Raw genomic sequence first — 21,148 nt, forward strand, 5'->3', positions numbered from 1 at the left:
CTTGAGATCAGTGGATTCTAATTTATTGAAGCTGCAAAAATAGTCTCTTCTTTATTTTTTGCTCTTCTTTGCTTTTCATACAGGATATTAACTTTCATCTATTACTGTTTTCTTTTCTGTTAGGAAGAGATCACTGGGAACTTGGCACAATATAGGCAGGTGAAAGCCACCAGGGCAGGATACAATCCCCCCATGGATTTTGGTATTATAAAAAAAAAACAATTACACATGTCAGTTTGCCACACATGGTGGAGTGGTGGTATAAATAAAACATATATATTTTAGACATAACTCACACTCCAGAATCAATTAAAACTGGGTGCTTCAATGTACAATGTGTACAGTTACAGTGATGGTGTTGGAGAAGACAGGCCACCACTCAGCCTTATAAAGAGGGTATTGAATGTTGCATAGAAGAGTAAGGACCTGAGTAACTCTGACAATGATTTAGAACATTTCACCAGTGTGGCCCTTTTTTAGGAACAGAAAGGACCCCTGTTGAATAGCAGGTCAAGTTGATGATCTGCATAAATTCTTATAAAAAACAGTTTGAATAAAAAATGTCAAAGTTCCACTGTTGATGTTCTTTTACTTATGAATACCTTTTATACAATAAACCTTCAACTATGAAAATTCAGTATCTTGCATGTTTACTTTATTTTGGAGTTGATCACCTGCACATCTTTGTTTGGTATGACCAGCCTTGAGGAACTAAGCAAGCTCCTGTTAGGGCTAAACTTACTTGCCTTCAAAAACAAATTTGCAAACTATTTCTAGAAAACAAACCTTCCAAAAAGATCTGTTTTACCTTTACAAAATGTCTTATTGTCATTTACCCATCCTTATAATAACCAGTGCTGGTGTCTTGGGAGTCAAATTTTGGAGTGTTCCATTCTAGGATACAAAGTCTATACTAAGTCATACATACCACAAATGCCAACCTGATGGACTGGATATGCGTTAAACAAGGCAACAGTCCTAAAATAAGTCCTGACGTGCTGGATTTATATGCAGAGAGTAAGAATACGTAGAAATGGGAAAAGCTCCCTTTCTAAGACACCCCCAGTACATGCTATGATAGCTTTGTAAAAGAGAAATCTATTATTCTAATGACCATCTTTATGGGACACCCCATTCAGGAGAACATTTAATTGAGGTATAATATTTTATTTGCTAATCTCAAGAAAAGAGATCCTCAGTCGTTGGCTGATTGATCTCCCATTTGATGGTGACTGGCTTTCTCTGGGTTCATCACCATTGGGCAGAGCCAGTAAGATAACACCAGTGACACTTTTTAGCTCTCTAAAAATGGCATTTAAACTAAAATTGTAAAGGGAAATCTATCCTGACGATCACCATAGTAGTGTTGTTCTTATCATCGACCCCCCAATGAATTCATTTTACCAGGGGTTCCTAGTAAAATTTATTTCATGGGTTCCTCTGAGTAAAACGTTTGAGAAAGGCCAAGCTAAATGATAAAGCTGATTATTATAGTAGCTAAGAAAGCTCAGATTATTACACAATCTCAAACTATTCTTTCCAACCTTGAAACTCAGTGATACTATTTTTCCTTTGTATAAATCATTGTGCGTTTAATATTTTATAGTCTTTAATTTTAGAATAAAGGCACCTTAACTGTTTTGCTCGTAGCAACAGTGACCTTTTCCCATTCCCCAAAGAGTATTGTGTTGTTATAAAGGTCAAAACAAACATCTTTGTGTAGCTATCAAATTGGATAATTAGGTACAGCAATTAGTTCAGCACTGTACATAAAGTTCACACGTAGCTTTTAATGCAAACCTATGTCTTTTTAATTCACTTGAAGGATTTCAATGAAAAGGATAATAGTGGGAGTCATTAAAGGAAATTAAAAAAAATGATCACATTACCTAGACTTTTATTTGTGATAATGCAGTAAATCCTTGTGACGTTCATAGTAGTATACAATGCAGTATGATGCGCCCGCTATTCCGGTTTCATCAACGGCAATGAGATTCAGTTACTTTAGATATTCTCTAGGTGACACAGGAAGTAACAATTAGGAGGCTCCAAGTTCCTAAATTAGCTCCATTTATTTTTCCATAAAAGGTGGAATCAGTATGACATTGCTAAGACCCTTTTTTATCTTTTTTTGCCATACAGATCCGTTTGTACCTTAAAAAAATAATCAACCACCCTGCAAAGGGATTATTCACTTAGCTAACTAAATCCGGTGATAGTTCACTTGGCAAAGAATACCTGATAACATAAAAATCTAAATCTTGCCCATGATTGCATGGTTAAAGCAAGCAGAGCTTAACCTTCATCACTAGGCTATTTAAAAATTATCCCCTCAACTTAAGTCCATTATTGTTTTCTGAGGTATGAATAAATATTGATGACTTCGTCTTAATAAAAGTTAAAATATAGGCAGGATTGCATGCAGCGGTTACATTTTGTTCACTTGGGACATGTTCCTACTGGTTGTCATACACACCCACATAAACCAATCCCAGTGCAGTATGATGTTTGTTGTATGTTTTAGTTCCTGCATTTGGAAGCTCCTTCCAGGAAAAAGCCCCTTTAGCCAGACAGCCTAAAGCCTCCTGGGATACATGATGTACCTCGGCAGTAAAGACTGAATGGGAGCGCAGAGTCTTCTGGGATACATGAGTAATTTTTTCTTTATATAAAAAAAATTTCCACCCTGGTATGTAAAGTAAAAATGTTGATGATAGGTCTGCCAGCTTGTTACTGCTGTCTCTGCCCTTTTTATTGAAAGTACTGTTGGTTGGGAGTTCTCCTTTATTGCATTAGAAATATTGCAATGTCCAGCACAGGAGAGAAAAGTGTTGTATCTAAGCATTTACAGAAAGCCATCCTCTCATTTTCACTGTTTGCTCAATACGTAGTATAAATTGAACAAGTTGAAACGTGTTAATCCATAGTCTATAAAATCTGTTTAATAATGGCATACTTGGCTGCAGAAACTCAGGGTCACGCTGAGAAATTTAGGATAGCTATTATTTCATGATATTATTTCAAAATACATTCAAAAAAATGAAACCGTATATTTCTCTAAATTACTGAAATTAGAATCAGTTTTACAGACTGTAAAGACATTAATTATAGAATATATCACTTTATTTTAGTTAAAAGTTAGTTAAATTCATGCAATTTAAAATTTAAAGATACATTGGCTGTTAAAGAAACAGTAGTTGTACATCCAATCTCACACAGTGACGCGTTTCGCAACATAAGCTTCCTCAAGACCGATGAGACTGGCATCATATCAGAGATCATATATCGAGAGAAATAGCCACAAGTACCGCCGCAGTCTTCAAGATGGCAAAAGGGGGAAGCAGACCAGGCAGGGGTCCATAGGTCTTGTTATACTTCATATTCAGAGTTTTCTTCTTTTTCTCCCAGGCTCCTTCCTGTAATTAGAGTGACTAGGTATGAAGATCATAATGGGTTATGTGTAAGAGCAGATTCAAAATTTCCTGAAATGTTACAATCAGTTCATTTTTAAGAAAACTCCACCCTGTCCATCCTATGTTTCTATCCTGAAATATTCCCATTCTCCATCATTAGCCAATGGGAATACAGAATTATGTCCACAGTAAAATCATGCTACTTTGGAATAGATTTTTATTTCCTATTAGGGATGCTGGTATAGGTATGCATCAAAACGGCATATGAACATTGTAGTGGCAGAAGGAACCAATAAGGTATCAGTAAGTTGACATTTGTGGTCTGTAAGAAAATATGCAGAGACTAGGGGTCTGCCAAAACTTGAAAAATATTAGAACATTAAAATTAGTGAGTTGAACTGCCCTCATAGAAATAGAGATTTTTCTAATGGTTGGAAAGCTGCTAAAGCTATGGCCCTTTTGTCCAGGTATGATTTGTTGCACCTATGTCTGTATAAACAGCATGTTAACAAAAGTAAAAACTTTTTCTGTAGCATCGGTGAAAAAAACTCCCAACATATGAAAGTCAAAATTATCTGTACGAAGGATCAATTGAAAAAAAGCCACATAAAATATACAATAAGCCATTGGGTAACCTAATCCACATGCAAATTTCAATTTCAAGAATGTTGACCCTTTAAGTAATAGTCATATGACCTAAATTGAGGTCAACTGCTTTACTATTTATCACAACCTACAATATTATTTTCAATAAAAACACATTCTTTAGAGAAAATCTGGGACAAAGGCAAGGCAAATCACTAGCTAAGTAAAAATGTCATATCACTAACTATGCAATGTTTTACAGTGACATATGTGGAGCAAAGACTATAGTTTACGACTGTCCCAATTTTATTGTTAAAAGAAGATCACAATTCATATAAAAGGTAGTGCAGAGGCCTAAAAGACATAACGTTAGGAAAAAATACCCTTCCTTCTTGCAGGACTGCAATCCATTACTGGTAAAGAATAGGTATAGTTTACAACAAAAGTTGTGTTGTTTTTGCCCATTTCATCTGTAATCTATGCCACCAATCAAAGATGTAGACTTAACTGGCAGTGGTCAGTAAACACAGGGCTTTCCTTTTATCTGGAGGCGCTTGGAAAAATTCTATCATGGATCAAAACAGGTCAGAGCAGTTGGGAAATATGACCGGATTCCAAATGTCCGAGTTGTAATTTGTATTTTTTAAAATAAGCTATACCATACCTGCCAATGACAAGTATAGAAAGGCTCAGCCAATCCAACCTGCACACAATAACAGCTGTTATAATCTAGCCATTTACAATACTGGTCAATGACAGGTATAGTAATGTCAGAGCAGGACTTGGATTGCTCAAACTTCGTATTCTGATTTGGGGTTGGAATAGTTTTATGTTGAATTGGAATCAGCACCAATCGGAACTATCCAACCATCACTACTTATATTCCATGCACTTGACCTCAAGGGGAGTACAATTCAAAAAGTTGAAAAGCATTGAAAAAGACTGGTACATCCTTAGAACAGTGGAAGTTATTAGTGTTGTGATAAATTGAAAAATCTAATAAAGTTTTTTTTAGGAAAATAATGTGCATTTGTGTAAATTTTACAATAGTATTTTTTTTAAAATATTCTCATTATTTGGAAAGTACCTAAACATTTAACAATATTGTCATAAAAATTGCTGGGAGGGAAAACAATGGGGGCATAGGGAACTGTGCTAACACCACAACTGAAACATGATGCAAATTAAGCTGTTCCAGCTAAAACATCTGTTTTCTTTCTTCAATTATTCAAAAAAATACATATTTTTATTTTATTTCCAACATATTTTTATTTTATTGTTTTACTTGGGATGTTTCCCTTGTCACTTGGCTATGCATTACAACAGTGGTCGCCAACCTTTTTGGACCCATGGGCTGATAAATTTACCAGCTCTGGACCACACATGTGCGGGGAATCGGGTGTCACTCAAAGGGGATAAAACTTCTCCCATAGTGATGTCATGATGCCAGAACCCACCCACTCTTCCATCACTGGTCTGAGCCTAGGATGGGAGAGTGGGTGGATTGTGTCCAGAGACTTCCCTGAGCCTGCGATCCATACAGGGGACATGGTCCGTGGCTCTGGTTGGTGCTCCCTCCCAGCGGGGCCCTTCTCCTGATCCCTCTCAGCGGCTCAACCGGCCAGAGCTGTGGACCAATAAAGTTCTCGGTTTCACTGCTTGTCAAACGCTGCTTTACAACATATCTCAAGATTGGCAAAAATTTACTTTCGCATAATGAAAGTTGGCTTGATTTTCATTAATAATTCTTCCCTACTACTAAATCTAAAAAATTTATGCTGGATCACTAAGCTTCACCGATGAAACTGTATCCTCTCAAGCCCTGAAGAGCTTTAATAAATCAGGCCCAATGTGTATTTTTTTTTTTTTTTAGCCAACACTCTCTTTGCTTCACTGTTTTGATCCCCAACCTCCCTCCCGCAGGGTGTACCTCTGAAACAGAGTGTGGGGTCTGCACAATTTGTGCCTTCCAGTTAAGGGCAAGTCTACATGAAATATAAATAAAATGATGAGGAGAACATGGAAGCTTTGAAGCCTGATGGCACTGGCCAATTTTTCATAGTTGCTGATGTAGGTAGGTGTGTGCATGCCGTAATATTGTAACTTTGTAGTAAGTCACAGGGTGAGTCGTTGCAGCAGAGGCTGATATTTGTCACATATTTGTGAAATCAGACAAAAACAACGCCTTTCAACCAAGGAAGTAGATGATGATCCTAGATAATGTTCGAGTAAAGATGGGTTCAACCTTCTGGAGAAAAGCAGATTAAGGCATTTCACTGGAAGTACTGTGATCTCTGATAGGTAATCAATATCTGGAAATCTAATGCATTCACGTCATTTAACATTATTCACTTAACATAAAAAAAACTGACGGTAGGGCCACTTTAAAATGACCCTATCAGCACGTTACCAACATGCCAGCAGCAGTAACTGTGCAGAAATCACCTTTTTAGTTACCAGTTGGTGCCTTTTTGCCAAAACTTTCTTCTGCTAGAGCACTCAAGGTATTTTCTATTTTACACTTCCAGGTCTATGGAAGATTGTGTTCCCAGCTGATCACTGATTTATCTGAACCACCATTTTGTCACTATTACATTCTGCAATGTGCAAGGGTCAGCAGAAACTGCAAATGGTGAGGCTTCCTTGGATCTAATTGCAATTTTAATCAATGGTGGTGTTGGGTGATGGCAAAGCTGCTACCTTGCTTAGTCCATTTAGCCTCAATTAGTCAACCTTGGGCATTTTTTCCTTTTATCTGGACACGCCTATATTATTTTTGTATCAGAATGCTTGCAAATTAATATATAAGCTTTTTTTACCAAAAAATTTTGGAAAATTCAATAGGTTCTACATGCACCAGTGGATTAACTCCTTGCATTAGCATCTTTTTATATGAATAATGTGATCGGCTTCATATTCCCATTTGGTTTATTTCACTAACCATTTTACCATGCATTTTCAAAGCTACAGTCTCCTGGCTGGTAAGGCAGAACAATTACAAGGTGGCTTTTAGAAATTGGAAATTAGCATACTTGGGTGGATTAGCCCTTTAAAAATCATACATCCACTAAAAATATAGTCTAGTTTAGCTTTAATGGAATGCCTTTTGATCTTTTTCGTCAGAGCTCACTAGCTTTTTATGCCAGTTCAGACTCTAATTCTTCCATACTGTAGCACACAAGCACACAGTACGTGCCTATTGACTCTAAAATACAGTTATTTATACCACACTTCGCCCAGCAGCTTCTCACATACGATGGGCAGAGAATAAGCAATCATCCTAATTAATGTGCCATTTATTCATACTCTTGTTCGTGTCCTCCGAGCTAAAAAGGCTTAAGTTTTATGCAATACTAATGTCAAATGATTGTTTCCTGTAGCTGGAGATCGACTGTGAAAACGGTAGCTAATGGTTCCAATGGATAATTTCCACAGCTTCCTTTTTATGGGGCAGTATAAAATATCCTCACAGCCGAAGACAAAAAGAAAAAAGTAAGAAAATGGGATTTTGCTAAGCATCAATCTTGCTTTACAATTGTTTTTTATTCCCTTGGAATATTGCATTTAAACATCTAGTTTCATTCTGTTATTAAACAGAAGTCATGTACATGACTCAGTCACTTCCACCACAGATCTAAAAAGTAAAAAAATACTCTTCATTTTAGGACAATAAGGGCATAAAAAATGTGAAAAATAATAATATATAATTTAATATATATATATATATACATATATATATACGAGATAGGGACTGTAGATTTGTTCTTAAGTTGAATTTGTACTGTATGTAAGTCGGAACAGGTACATTATTTTTTTTTAATTAGGAGAGATGTTTGTGTTAACGTATTATTAGGCAGCGTGGTGTCAGTTACTGTAAAAAATCATCACTGTGAGCTAATCACAAACAAAGCAAAAAAAAATAAAAAACTTTATGTAGCCTAGACATTCATTATCTTCTGGAGCAAGCTGTGCTTAGATATGCAAAAAGAAACAGCTACAAAGTTTGTCTTTGTCATTAAAGAGTTACAAGATATTACCAATCAGCTTAGCTCTTAAGATCACCCACAACCTCAGCTGTGTTTAGCAAAAGACTTCTTCTGCAAGCAATGCAAACCGCCCCCTCCTCCCCTATCAAGCCTCCGTCCTGCACACGAGCAAGCAGGGAAGCAAATCTAAAAGTCTATTTTCATATCTAGGAGTCAAATGTCCTTAACTCAGGGACTACCTTTTATATATATATATATATATATATATATATATAAAATAATGCCTTTAAAGAACTTTACAGGTACAGAAGGATTATGGTTGATTTGAAAGAGTGTTAGTGTTAGTCCTAAATACAGATTTAGTCAAACTTGCACATCTTCACAACCTGTTAATTGGATGGATATCTGTGTGATGGAATTCTACTTTTATTATTCAGCTTTGGACTGAGAAGAAGCCTTACTAGGCACCAGTGTGTTTCCAGAAGTGTACAATAGGGCTGGAAGGTGGAAGTGCCCACTCACTTTTTAGGGCTTAAGCACAAGAGAAGACTTTCATTTTCTATCTGATTACTAAATTCTGAAGCAACCAATTCTGAAGCAACAAAACCAATGTCTGTGTTCTGATCACTTGTTGATGGATCTGACATATTGGTATATGCCAGTTTTATTGTGTGCACAATCAAGTACATCTAAACAGAATTCCAAATTGCTTCATCCCTGAAAAAGGCTGAATACATGTTTGAGGAGTTTCGGGACTTTCAAAAAAGTGATCATTTACCATTAAAATGATTAAAAATAGAAATGTATCTACTGTTGCCTCATAGACCTTTAATCTTGGTTTAGACCTGCCTTGCGATCCTAGGAATCTCCTGGCAGCTGGCACTTTGCCTTCTGTACCCCAGTGTTATTTCCTAAATAAACGGTATCTGCAGATTTGACAGTGAGCCATACTGTACTGCTCACAGCCCCCCATTCATTCTTAATGGGTCTACCATGGGTAGAAGCTAATTGTAGCATCTCCTCCAAAACAGCGATTTATTGCCATGAAGAAGCAGTAACTTCACTGCAACACAATAGCCTAAGAAAGGGTTCATCAAAAAAACATCAAATAATTACCAAGTGGTTACAGCACCAGCAGCAGGCACTGGGAAAACCATTCAGTCTGACTGCAAAGAATCATAGCAATTGCATACAAAACTTAGAGAAATATATCAGCAGCTTACTGATTATTCTTCCTTGTTGGCTTTGGTGGCTCTTTTAGCATTTTGGAATAAGCCCAAAAAGACCAAATAAATATGAGAGCTTTTTTGTGCATTTTCAGTATTTTACATTTGAAAGTAGCTCTTCTTGAAAAAATAAAAAAAAAAGATCAGACTGTTTAAAATTCAAGTACTATGCAACTAAGAATCTCAAAATAGAGGTAATGAACCAGAGATTATTGCCGTTAGATATTTAATACTCAATCAGTATGTGCTCTCTCATGCATATCCCATAGGCACTGCATTCATTCTGACAGTGCACTACTGGTTCAATTACTTTGCTCATTTACAATAAAAGATTAATGAAAAGAGGTATATTTTAGTTCACAGAGATTAATTGCATCCCGTATTTTCCCCAACACCAGAAATATTCAACATATAATCCTGCCAGTATTTTTTTCCCTTTTTCCGTCAACAAGTACATGGAGAATTAATAGACTTTCTTCTTCTACAATTCTCCAAGGGTTTGAATATACAAATATCTAGGGAATTGCTGACTGAAAGTTGTCTTTCTGATGGAAAGAAATTAAATCACCTTCCTTACTAATTCACTGGATGACACTTTAAATTATCCGGCATGGAGAATGCTGAAAAAATCTGCTCAATAAAGTGTTGTAAATCCAGGGGATTCCTGTATTGTGAATATAGCTGTCCTATCTTGTCTTCAAATAATGCTTTCAGGTACAGTATACAGTCAGTGTATTAACTGATAATCATCTCAGGCTTGCTCTCAAGACATTTAAACATCTTATCGGTTGTTTGGAAACATAAACACTGTGAAAGATTTTCACTGTTGTCAAGCAGGAAGCCTTAAAAGCAAATTCTTAAAGTTTTAAGCTTTGGTGTGTTCTGAATGGATAAAGTTATTGCATGAAAAAGCAACGGAAAGGAACTTTTATAAAGTAAATTGCAGGTGATAATTATCAAATTGTTTATGGAGCCAGCAATATTTTTTTTTACCTGTTTCATGTTTTAAATACCGAGGCAGAAGCTTTTGCACTAATTTGTATGTTAAGTGCAGGTCAGCACAATCCTATTGACTTTTGTCTTTTCTTGCATAGCATTTCTTCAGACATAATGGGCCTGATTTATTAAAGTTCCCTAAGACTGGAGAAGATAGACTATCATGAGAAAACCTGGGTGATACAGCAAACTTGGAATAGGTCTGGTTGAGGATTGAAAATATTTCCCACATTACTGCATGGACATTGTGAATTTTGTATATAAGTAAATTACTTGAGGGTAGTGTGTAGGATTTTTTCGCTTCAGGTCTTATTTTCTAGGGCAAGTCTTGCATTACAGTTGCTGGCATCCATTCAATGCGTGCCCAAAATAAGTTCTATGTGGGAGGAAGGGACAAAGGAATTTTATAGAAAGAGGAAAATAGGCACTTTCTAAACACATGGAATGACTTCATAATAATACTTTCTATACACACAGAATGACTGCACAATAATCAGGGGAATTATAATTCATCACAGTGTATTCATTAATTACAAGGAGTCTTCTACTAATGAAGTCCCACACTCCTTTAATTCTTGTACGCTGGTTCCACTCACCAAGCTTTGTAGCACAATCCCAGCATGAATGAGCAAAGACTTTTTTCTTTTTTCAATTAAAAAACTATTTAATAAAGTACAAGTTTGATTTTTCTAATCTATGAATTCTTAATTTGCAATATATATTTAATTATCTATATTTATTCTTTGTATTATTCATTACTCTGCTGTATTCCTATGGCACAGATCTCAGCTGTTTCTGATTTGTGGGGACTGTCCCCAATTTGGGATAAACACACTCTGTCCCTCTTTTGGGAACAAATTCCTTAAATCCTGCTTTTGAACATCCTTCTGTCCCTGTTTTTTAAACAAAATCCCTCTGTCCAACTGTTGGAAACAAATTCCTATGTCTCTCTTTTGAAATCCCTCTGACCCCCTTTACACTTTGGTACACTTTGGTGTTAGTGTTGCTTTACTATTTACCAAAACTTTTATCCAGCTGTAAATTCCACCCAATCTCAAAAACGTAAAACTGGCATGGTGTGTAGCTGTAAACATACCAACACAACCACAAACTCTTAAGCCTTTTAGTTTACCAAAGGTCTTGGAATTGCTAACCCCCTACTACTGGTTACAAGTTCATATGGTTTTCACTGTAATGCAAGAATACTGGGAAATATATTCTGGCATCTATTGCTCATTCTACTTTCAGGTCACATGATCATCTGTCTGAATTGAGAAATGAGAATAAATAGCTGTAATGCGGCGTACAAGCACATATGTCCCATGAAACAAATTGTCTGCCCCCACTTTGTTTCTATACACTGTTTTTATCTATTTATCAGCCTGATATGAATTTGCCTTATTCGGGTTTGGGTTTATGTAGGCTTTTACCTTTACAACTTAACCGAAAATTCACCAATTGCCTCTGACAAATTTTTATCTTTCTTTGCTGTTTGCCCCTTTATGTCTGGCCTTAAAACCCTTAAAAGTGGACTTACTATATATTTAGAAATGTTAATTGTACTTAGGCAATACCCTGATAATGATTTCATGAACTTTGAAGTGAGATTTGGTGAAATCACTACTATTTTACCCGCTTTTCTGCTTGCTGGAGTATTTGACATGAAGAAGCAAAGCTATCCATCTACCATTATGGCTTCCAATATGGCCATGGTTAGTCAGTAATGGATAGGAAAATCAACTCCTGGGATGGGAGACTAAAGGTAATACAAATAACTAGTCTTTCACCCTCTGCCTTGTTTTAGCACAGCTTCCAATGTCAGATACTTAGAATTGGAATGCTAATTGAGCACCAGAAAAATTTAGAGTTCCTTATCTCTGTATATGTTTCAGGTTATTAACTCAGAAATGATGAAAGTGTTTTAATGACATGGTTGGTGAGGTCAACCACCCAAAAGTATAGGAAGATGAGGACCAGAACTGTTGGCAAACCCTTGTGCTATAACACCAGAGATTGGAGAAGTCAAGTTGCTATGTTAGAATTTTAAAGTTGCTTTGGGGGCAGATCTGGACAATACACGGCAGTGAGTAGGTAGTGCCATAGCGTACCATATTACTTTCATTACAATATATTTGTAGACTTTAAAGCGAATCCAAACTAAAATATTTACTTTACATAATAAAGCAGACAACCCTTTTGTATTAAGTAAAAATTGTATTCTTTTTTTTTTTTTTTTACTGTAACACCCTTTAAAAAAAAAGGAAAGTGCCTCCCTTTTTGTCTTGATCTCCGTAGCAATCAAGACTGAATAAGAGTGCAGAGCCTCCCAGGATTCCTAAATCACGCATCCCTGGAGGCTTTTGGCTGCTCTTTTTGCGCATGCCCGAAATGGGCAGAAGGGGCATTTTCCTACACTGAGAGGAAATAGATGCTGATCACATGTATGCACAGTCAGATCGGCACTCTTTATTCTCCCCTTTACAGCAGTCTCCTGTGCAGTGCAAAATCAAGTGACTTACCCAAAAGAAGGGCAAAGATGTCAGCGCCTGGTCCTTCCTCTGTGCCGGCATGAAGGAGAATTCCAGAACGACGTGGGACCCAATCGAGGACTTCTTCAGAGCGATCGAGGGATCGGTAAAATTAAAGAAGTATGATTTTTTTCATTTTCAGTTTAGTTAAGCATTAAGTGATTGGGTAGGACAGCTTATTTGGCAATAAGGGCACTTTAACACTTTAACCTAATAAATCCAAAGCAAATATGAAAAAGAAACCTTCAAAAATGTAGTGATTTGTTCAAGCTATATTAACCTCTTAGCAATATGGACCATTACATCACTTAAAAATAAAAAATTAAAGTAAAACTTTAGCAAAACGAATGAGTGAATAAAAGCAGACAGAGAATTTCAGAACCTGCTAGAGTGCAATTTTCATTGCTATTAATGTCTGATATTCATGAATGTATTAAGAATTGGCTAAAGATTCCACATTTCTTTTTTATGAAAGTGACATCTTTTCCATTTAGTGAGCTAAAGAAGCACATATAAAAATTCCTTGTAGGTTCAATTTAATTCAGGATAGCCCATTAAGCAATACACACAGAGTGAATGATTTCTACAAGAAAAGAAAAAAAAGAGTAAACTTAAGTCTTCATTTCATCCTTGAACTCTCATTCGCACGTTGGAAAGAATTTTTTGTTGACAAAAGACATCCCCACGGTTATTATGAGTACACCAAAAACTCTTATGTTTTAAGTGAATTCATTAGGAACTAATGAAATTGTCGGTGTGTCTGTGCAAGGTTACGTTAGACCCACTGCTCTAGAATAGTTTCTGAAAGCTCTTTGAACACTTGCTAGAATGGCCTTGAGTTGTAGAAAAGTAATAGTGCTAGTATTAAGTCTGAAATAAAAGTACAGAAGAAAACTTCCAAAGAATAAACTGGTTCTGTTTTGATAATGGCATTCCACTTGAAGCCACCATCGCAAAGTCCAAGAGAAAAAAAAGAGAATTTCTGTCATTAAAATGAAACTCCAGGCAAACATCTCAACACACTATTGAACTCCATATACTATATGTAAGGTTTTATATCAGTGCCAAATGATTTGTAATTCTGCTTGTTTTTTCTTGTGATTTATACACATTTACCACCCTTATAAGATAAGACTATTTCCAATTTTGCAGCTGCTGTGTTACCAACCAACAATGCCTTTGTGACCATTGAAAAGTGAAAAAGGGAAGCTGTCAAGTTTTATAGGATTTTATACTCACCTTTGCAATGTGGCATAAAGCCAAAATTGTTTTTGGTTTTATTTGTTTTGGATTTTTTTTTTATGTTTTAGATGTCTTTATTGCTACTGGTTAGACCCTAATTGACCTGAGTGTCAATTGAACTGAGAGTTATGGGAAATCCAATATGTTCATTGGTACCCAAATTGGATTCCCCTCACATTGGAGAGATTTATTCTCACTTTTTATTGTTTCCCAAGGACAGTAAGTTAAAGAAATTCTCCTGAGTATCACCTGAACTCGATTTACCCCACATTTAGGAGAGATTTTTCCTCTCACCTATTACTGTATCTACAGGACACTAAGCTACGGATCTGTCTCCCCATCTGTCTTCCCAATTAGACACAAATAGCAAAAAGTTTTGTCTTCAGTTATACATTTTAGCAATCCATTTCGAAAGCACAATGCTCTAAACTGCAAAAGTGAAATAACAAAGTTGATTCTTCTGTTAAAACAGATGCAAGAAAAAATTCTCATAGTTAAAGCCTCATCTTTCAGAGTCTGTAATAATAATCTAATGATTGCAGAATCCAAACTTGTGACTTTCCCTACACAGCACACTACTATAAACTCCTGGAGGTTTGATGAATAAGTAGAGCGTAGTCCTGGTGCTATAGCCTGAAAGTATTATAAAGTTCCCGTGTGAGAGTTATTAATGGAACTTAGTGCTCTGGATACTGACAACTTCTTTCAACAAGGGGCCTGCTGTCTTAGCAATGGTGAATGAGCTTACCTTGTATCTATTATTATTGCTGCCACTGGTAACAACATGGACGATTTTTAGTTCTTTTCACTGCCTGCTTTCCACCTTAATTTTTTAAATGTTTCTCATGTGTACTTATCTGCTGCCAGCACTCAGCAATAATTTTTCTTGGCTGTCATGTACTTTGCAGGAGAGTCTGGAGAGATGAGGATGACCTCTCTGACTCTACCAGACCAAGACCCTGATTGAGCTGACAGAGGGCATAGGGCATAGAGTGTGACAAACAACTGTCAGGTTGCTGGATATAAAAGCCTTTATGGAAACCCTCCATTGTGCATATTTTTATTGTGGAGCTGTTACATGTGGAACACAGGATCAGCAGGCACTCTCTGCAGCAGAAATGGCCCTCTGACTGCTTATACATATCAGAGTGTGCTTGATGATAAAGCATTGCACACAAATGCAAGTGGAAATCATCAAAAGTAATGTTGGAGCAACTATACTAAGTACACGAGAGAGCAAATCTCTGCAATGGTTTTTCATTTTAAACCTATAGAGGTCTAAGATCAGCAAATTCAGGAATATATAAAATATAAATATATAGCAGGATCATTACCAAGAGATCTCCAAGATAGCTGTGAAATGTGTAAGTAGTTCTCTCTAGTTTTACTCAGTGGCCAAACTACTGTGTACCAGCAGAACTGCACTAAGATAGTCACATGTAGGTGGACCTCCATCACCTGAAAGTGTCTCATATGTTGAAAGGTCCAGTGTAGTTCTTCTAAAAAGCAAAGATCAGAGCCATGAACAGTAAAAGAGGTGTATTAATATACTTTTTTTTAGTTTTTTTTAAACTTTTGGCACTTTTGCCTTCTGCAGATTCAGGACTTACTGCTAGAGTCCTGGCTTATGGCATGTATGGAAGATGTTCCATAAACTCTATCGAATTAGGCACAGATATCATATTTTGGCTTTGATGGTTAATTTTTATCTGCATATACCCAATAACAAAGACTCTACTAATAAGCTCTTGTAGCGAGTAGGAAATAATCATTTCTTGGATATTTAAACACTTTAAAACAATTTTAGGGGTGTAGAACATCTTGGTGCAAGGGTAGGTGGGATATAACCTCATACCATATCAAGTAGTGCAATTACTATGTTTTGAGACAAGGGCATTTGAAAAGTGGTATTTAAAGGCTCTTTCAAGCTTTTAGTGCTTCTTGCTATGGTATAATTAGTAAGTAAACAGCATTTCTATACGTACAACGGTACTTTACTCTAAAATCATTTTCCCAATGTGGGTGTATTATTTTGCACATTTCTTGTTTTATGAATGCAGAGGCAAATAACAGGCAATCTAGACAAGGCTGAGAACAAAAGATCTTAAGCAGCTATGTGCTGAAGTCTGACCTTTTTAAGTTTTGCTGTAAAAATCAGTTACATACAAAAGTAAGATACTTTATGAGTTCCACCACACTTTTGTTAGGTTTACAAGTTCACCAGTCATGTATTGTCAAAACGTAGACAGTAGATTTAGGTTAATCGAATCATCAGCCCTTGTGTTGTAAACTGTATTTTAGTCTATAGAATATTCTGCAGAATTTTAAGTTGAAGTTAGGCATAAAAAAAACTAACATATATAACAAATATGGAACAATTGGATTTATACAACTACAATTGCTGTTTTGGTTGTCATACTGTATTTACACTCCATTTGCTTGAATACGCTAACTGATCATAATATTTGGAAGTGCTTTTTAGAAGTTATTGTTTCAACAGTGGCAATCAGGGTGTTTTAACAAACTACACTGGTCTCCATTGTGGCCTGTAGCATTGGAAATGTTCAGCGCTATCTGGGGATCTGTAAAGTAGATGATGCACTCTCTAGCTTCCATCTGGGTCTTATTTCTTCTCAGTTGTCCCTGTTTTTAATCCTAAAGTTTTGGTTTATGAGTATCTTTGGGGCATGATCGGTATGGAGCTAAAAGGGGTCCTTCTTTATCATCTCCCAAAGTTATGGACTCACCGTTCAGCTTTAACTATTAACAAGCAAGGTCAACACAATATTACACAGTTCTCTAAAACAGCTTTAAGAAGTAAGTGTTCACATTGGTGATTACGCTAAGTGTTAGTAGGAGGGGGATTAATGTGAAGTTGTCCTTTTTAAATTGGACTCCTTAATTATTTGTTAAGGGAAATCTAACTGTGAACTAATCTGACATTCCAGTGGCACAGAAAATGGATGTAAATACAAATTCTAGTTGGAGCTCCATTACACTAGTTGAGGTACCCCGAGAAGTAAATGAAAAACCAGCATTTAAACTGATCGACAACCATAGCATGCATGAAAATGATTCATATTCCTGATTGTGAAATACTCAAACACATAGTGGACTGTGTCTGGATTCCCGCCGGCTTAGTACAAAATAGCAGTAAGTGAAAATCTTGTATTTATGACCTGTACTGAAAGTTATACCCTCTATAAAGCCTTTGAATGTCACCATGGAAATAACTAGAAGATAATTCTAATTTATGGTGCTGAACGTAGAACTACACTTTCATCAAGCAGAATGTAAAAGGTGAAAAGCTCCTGAAATTTAAAACAGCTCAAAATATTATAGCAATGCTGGGAAAATGTTTAGCGGTTTGATAAATTAATGCTCTGCAACAATTTCTCCATTTCTTTATGTGTACAAATCAGACATGGCAAAAATTTTAAAGGACACCATTAACCATTAAAAAATAAAAACTTTATGGAGCCTAGACATTCACTAACTTCTGGAGCAAGCTGTGCTTTAATATCCAAAAAGAAACAACTGCAGGGTTTGTCTTGGTCATTAAAGAGGTACAAGATGAACAGATCAGCTCCATTCTTAGGATCACCCACAACCTCAACTGTGTTTAGCAAAAAGATTTTTTCTGCATGTCATGCTAATGGCCCCCTCTTCCCCCTAAGCCTCCTCCCTGCACACAAGCGAGCAGGGAAGCCATGTCCGTATCTAGGAGTCGTACGTATGTCAAATGTCCTTAACCCGGGGACTACCTGTACTTCTTCCACACAAAGAACAAGTCTTTTTACAGAATCCTGCCAAGCATTATACTTTGTAACAATATGCACACCTAAACCACAACTAAACCCACCTATTCCTGTTCTTTTGCAGGGTGCCACCATCTTGGTTCTTTTCTCCTTCCTAAAGATGATATTTGGTTATCTTGATTGCCTGTTCCAGGATGATGTAACTCCCATGAAGGAAAAGAGATTTTGCTATGAGAGAGGGTACATTGCAATGCATTTTCCAACTAATGGTTCTCAGAATCTCATGAAGAAATTATGTTAGAATTGTTTTACTATATTTAAGTATGCATTTCAACTCTGGATCACCTTTTTAATCTTTTACAAGTTCAGTAAAGAAAGAGACCTGTCCTAACCAATGCTAAACCCCAACAATGGCTCCTAGGCACCCGATGGTGCCTGGTAACTTATAACCATAAAAAAAAACATTCCATAAGAACAGGCCTGAAGTTAGGGGCTTTTTGAGTCATCTGTATCCCACCTCACCATTATGTGTCCAGTTTTTATAAAAAGACAAATATTTAAAATCTTGGACTGTCAACAAGAGATGGTCAAAAATAAATTAATCTTTTATGCAAATCACAGAGAAATTTTATGGAAAATGTACCAAAAGTCAACCAAACTCATCATGTATAGCATTTGATGAGCTCAGTTTTAAGTTAGCACAATTTTCATTCCATTTTCATGTGACTTGTATAAAAGTTAAATTATCTGCATCTTATTGACCATCTCTACTTTATACGAGCTTACTATTGAAATTTATGTAAGCGCCCTGGTGATTTTTTATCCCATTCTATCATTTTTGATTATTTTTCTCATGTAAGAAAATGCAAAAACAACATGCCTTATTATTTTTCCTATTCAAAGCCACGAGATACAATTATGCTACCTGCCTGTCCTTTTCTTTCAATTAGCCATTATGAAAGTGGCCTTGCCTTTATCATATTCTCATTCTTTAATAATAAAGCAATGTGACCAGAATCTAATTCTACAAATGCCTCACATTTGGGGCTTTGCTAATTGTCGCTGTAAGGGAGAATCTTCCAGCATGAGGTTTCTAATGATTTCTGCACAATCAATATGCAATTCAGATTAATTGTGATTAGTTGAAGGCACAAATGTGACACTGACAAACTGTTATGCAGTAAATTTAAAGCTGTTGTGATTTTAATTACTTACAGTTAACAACACATATTTAGAACCATTTAGCAGGACATATGGGAGATTAAGTAAATGAAAAGGATTATGGACATTGTACCTCTGTTTCTGCAAATATGGCCACCCAGGTGGATACAATGGTGCTGGTTTAGTAAATGTGGGGATAATTCATTTTGCAAAGAATACCCAATCTTACAAAGGATTGGATGGCTGAAGTCAACAAAGCTTAATCTCTTTTTACTACTTACTTTTACTAAGCTAGGTGAAATATCCTTTGCTTGAACAAAATTTACATTGCAATGAATCCACCCCATTGTTAACACTGCAAGTTTTGATGCACAGACAATTAAAGTCTATCCGGGCCACCAACAGTAATGTAGGGTTAAAATAAAATGATCTCATTATTCTTTTACCTGGACCAATCTAGAAAGAACGCGTAAAGTGAACCAGTTGCCAAGCTATAGCCATACATATATATGTAGTCCCCGGGTTACATACGAGATAGGGACTGTAGGTTTGTTATTAAGTTTAAGTTGTATGTCAGTTGGAACATTATTTTAATAAATGCAATTAGGAAAGATATTTGTGTCAACATATTATTAGTCAGCCAGATGTCAGTTATTGTAAAAAAAATCTCACTGTTTTAATCACAAACAAAGGAAAAAAATGAAAAAAAGGTTAACGCCCCGTCTATATTTTTTATGTGAAGTCGGATGAAAACGTTCTTATCCTAAAACTAAGTATTCCTTTCATTCAAGTCGTTGTTTTACCCATTGTACTTGGGCCTAAAACTCCGGTTTACAAAAGATCACCCACAACCTCAGCTGTGTTTAGCAAAAGATTTCTTCTGTAAGTCATGCATACCAACCCCCTCCCCCCTTTAAGCCTCTGTTCTGAACACAGCGAGAAGCGAAGCCTCGTTTGTATTTAGGAGGCGTCGGTATGTCGAGTCTCCTACTGGGGAACTACCTGTATTTGCAGAGACTTTTTTTAACCTAATCTCTTTCCCAGTGCTCCTAGCAACTTTTACATTCTTGCGTACACTGTACATGCACAAGTAAATCCTGCCTCATTTATGTCCTTCTGGTGACACCGTATTTCTGTGCACAGGAGTGGCTGTTCAATGGCCAAAAGAGCTCAGTAGGACCCAGAAGAAACAGCTTAGGAGTATTCCAGAGACAACTCCCCGATAACGGATATGTCTATTCATCACAACTTTTTGAGATGACCATTTGCACCTTGTAAGCAAGTGTTTGTTGACCTTTTTAATATGGGAAAACCCTTAAAATAACTTTTAGGTCCCCAGGAACCCCTAATATAATTACTATATCCACAGTTAACAGTACATTAGTGTGGTGATCATTACTCTTATATTGCTGGTCAATGCAAACAATGTCATCTTAACAAATAGCCAAAAAAAAAAATTGGTGTCACTTAAGCTGACCTGAGAGGCACAGATTTCTCATTGTTCAAGGAACCCCAATCAACCTTTAGAGGAACCTGAGAAGACCACATAACCTGGTTAAAAAACACTGTTGTAGGCAAAGCAAACACCGGATAATGAATAATAATACATAATTCAGTAAACCTGTGCCACTAGTATTCTCATATATTAAGTTCTCAAAATAATAAATGCAACAATTTAGGGCCTGACTGAGAGATTTAAAGTATTAAAACACTTGGTAGTTATATAGAATCGTAATTTATAGAGGTGTTTATAAAAGGCTAAAAAAGTGGAACAATGGAGAAGAAAGTTGGAAGATGTTTTTGTTCTTTTGTATCTCCAAGACTGGAGAAGATAGACTAACATGAAATAATCTGGATGGCCCAGCAAACTTGAAATCGATTTCATAAAAATAATTTGCTATTACTTGGCAAATGTTTTCAATATTGGGCCAGATCCAATCCAGGTGGCATAATTACCCTGGGACTCCCATGATAGTCTATCTTCTCCAGTCTTGCAAAAGCTTAATAAATCAGGCTCAGTTTGTTTTTAAATGTGACCAAATAGGTATAAAAGGCATTTAAAAAGGCATCATTGGATTTATTAAAATTTATAGATTCATTAAAAGGAAAACATTTATACATATATATACGGTATATATATATATATATATATATATATAAAATAATACATTTTAAAATAAGTTAAACTCAGGTTTCCATTTACACTATCATTCAGTAATATTTTTTCTTCCCCCCTAACCACATGTATTATTG

The sequence above is a fragment of the Pyxicephalus adspersus genome, chromosome 9, assembly GCF_032062135.1.
Source record: "Pyxicephalus adspersus chromosome 9, UCB_Pads_2.0, whole genome shotgun sequence".
Classification (NCBI taxonomy): domain Eukaryota; kingdom Metazoa; phylum Chordata; class Amphibia; order Anura; family Pyxicephalidae; genus Pyxicephalus; species Pyxicephalus adspersus.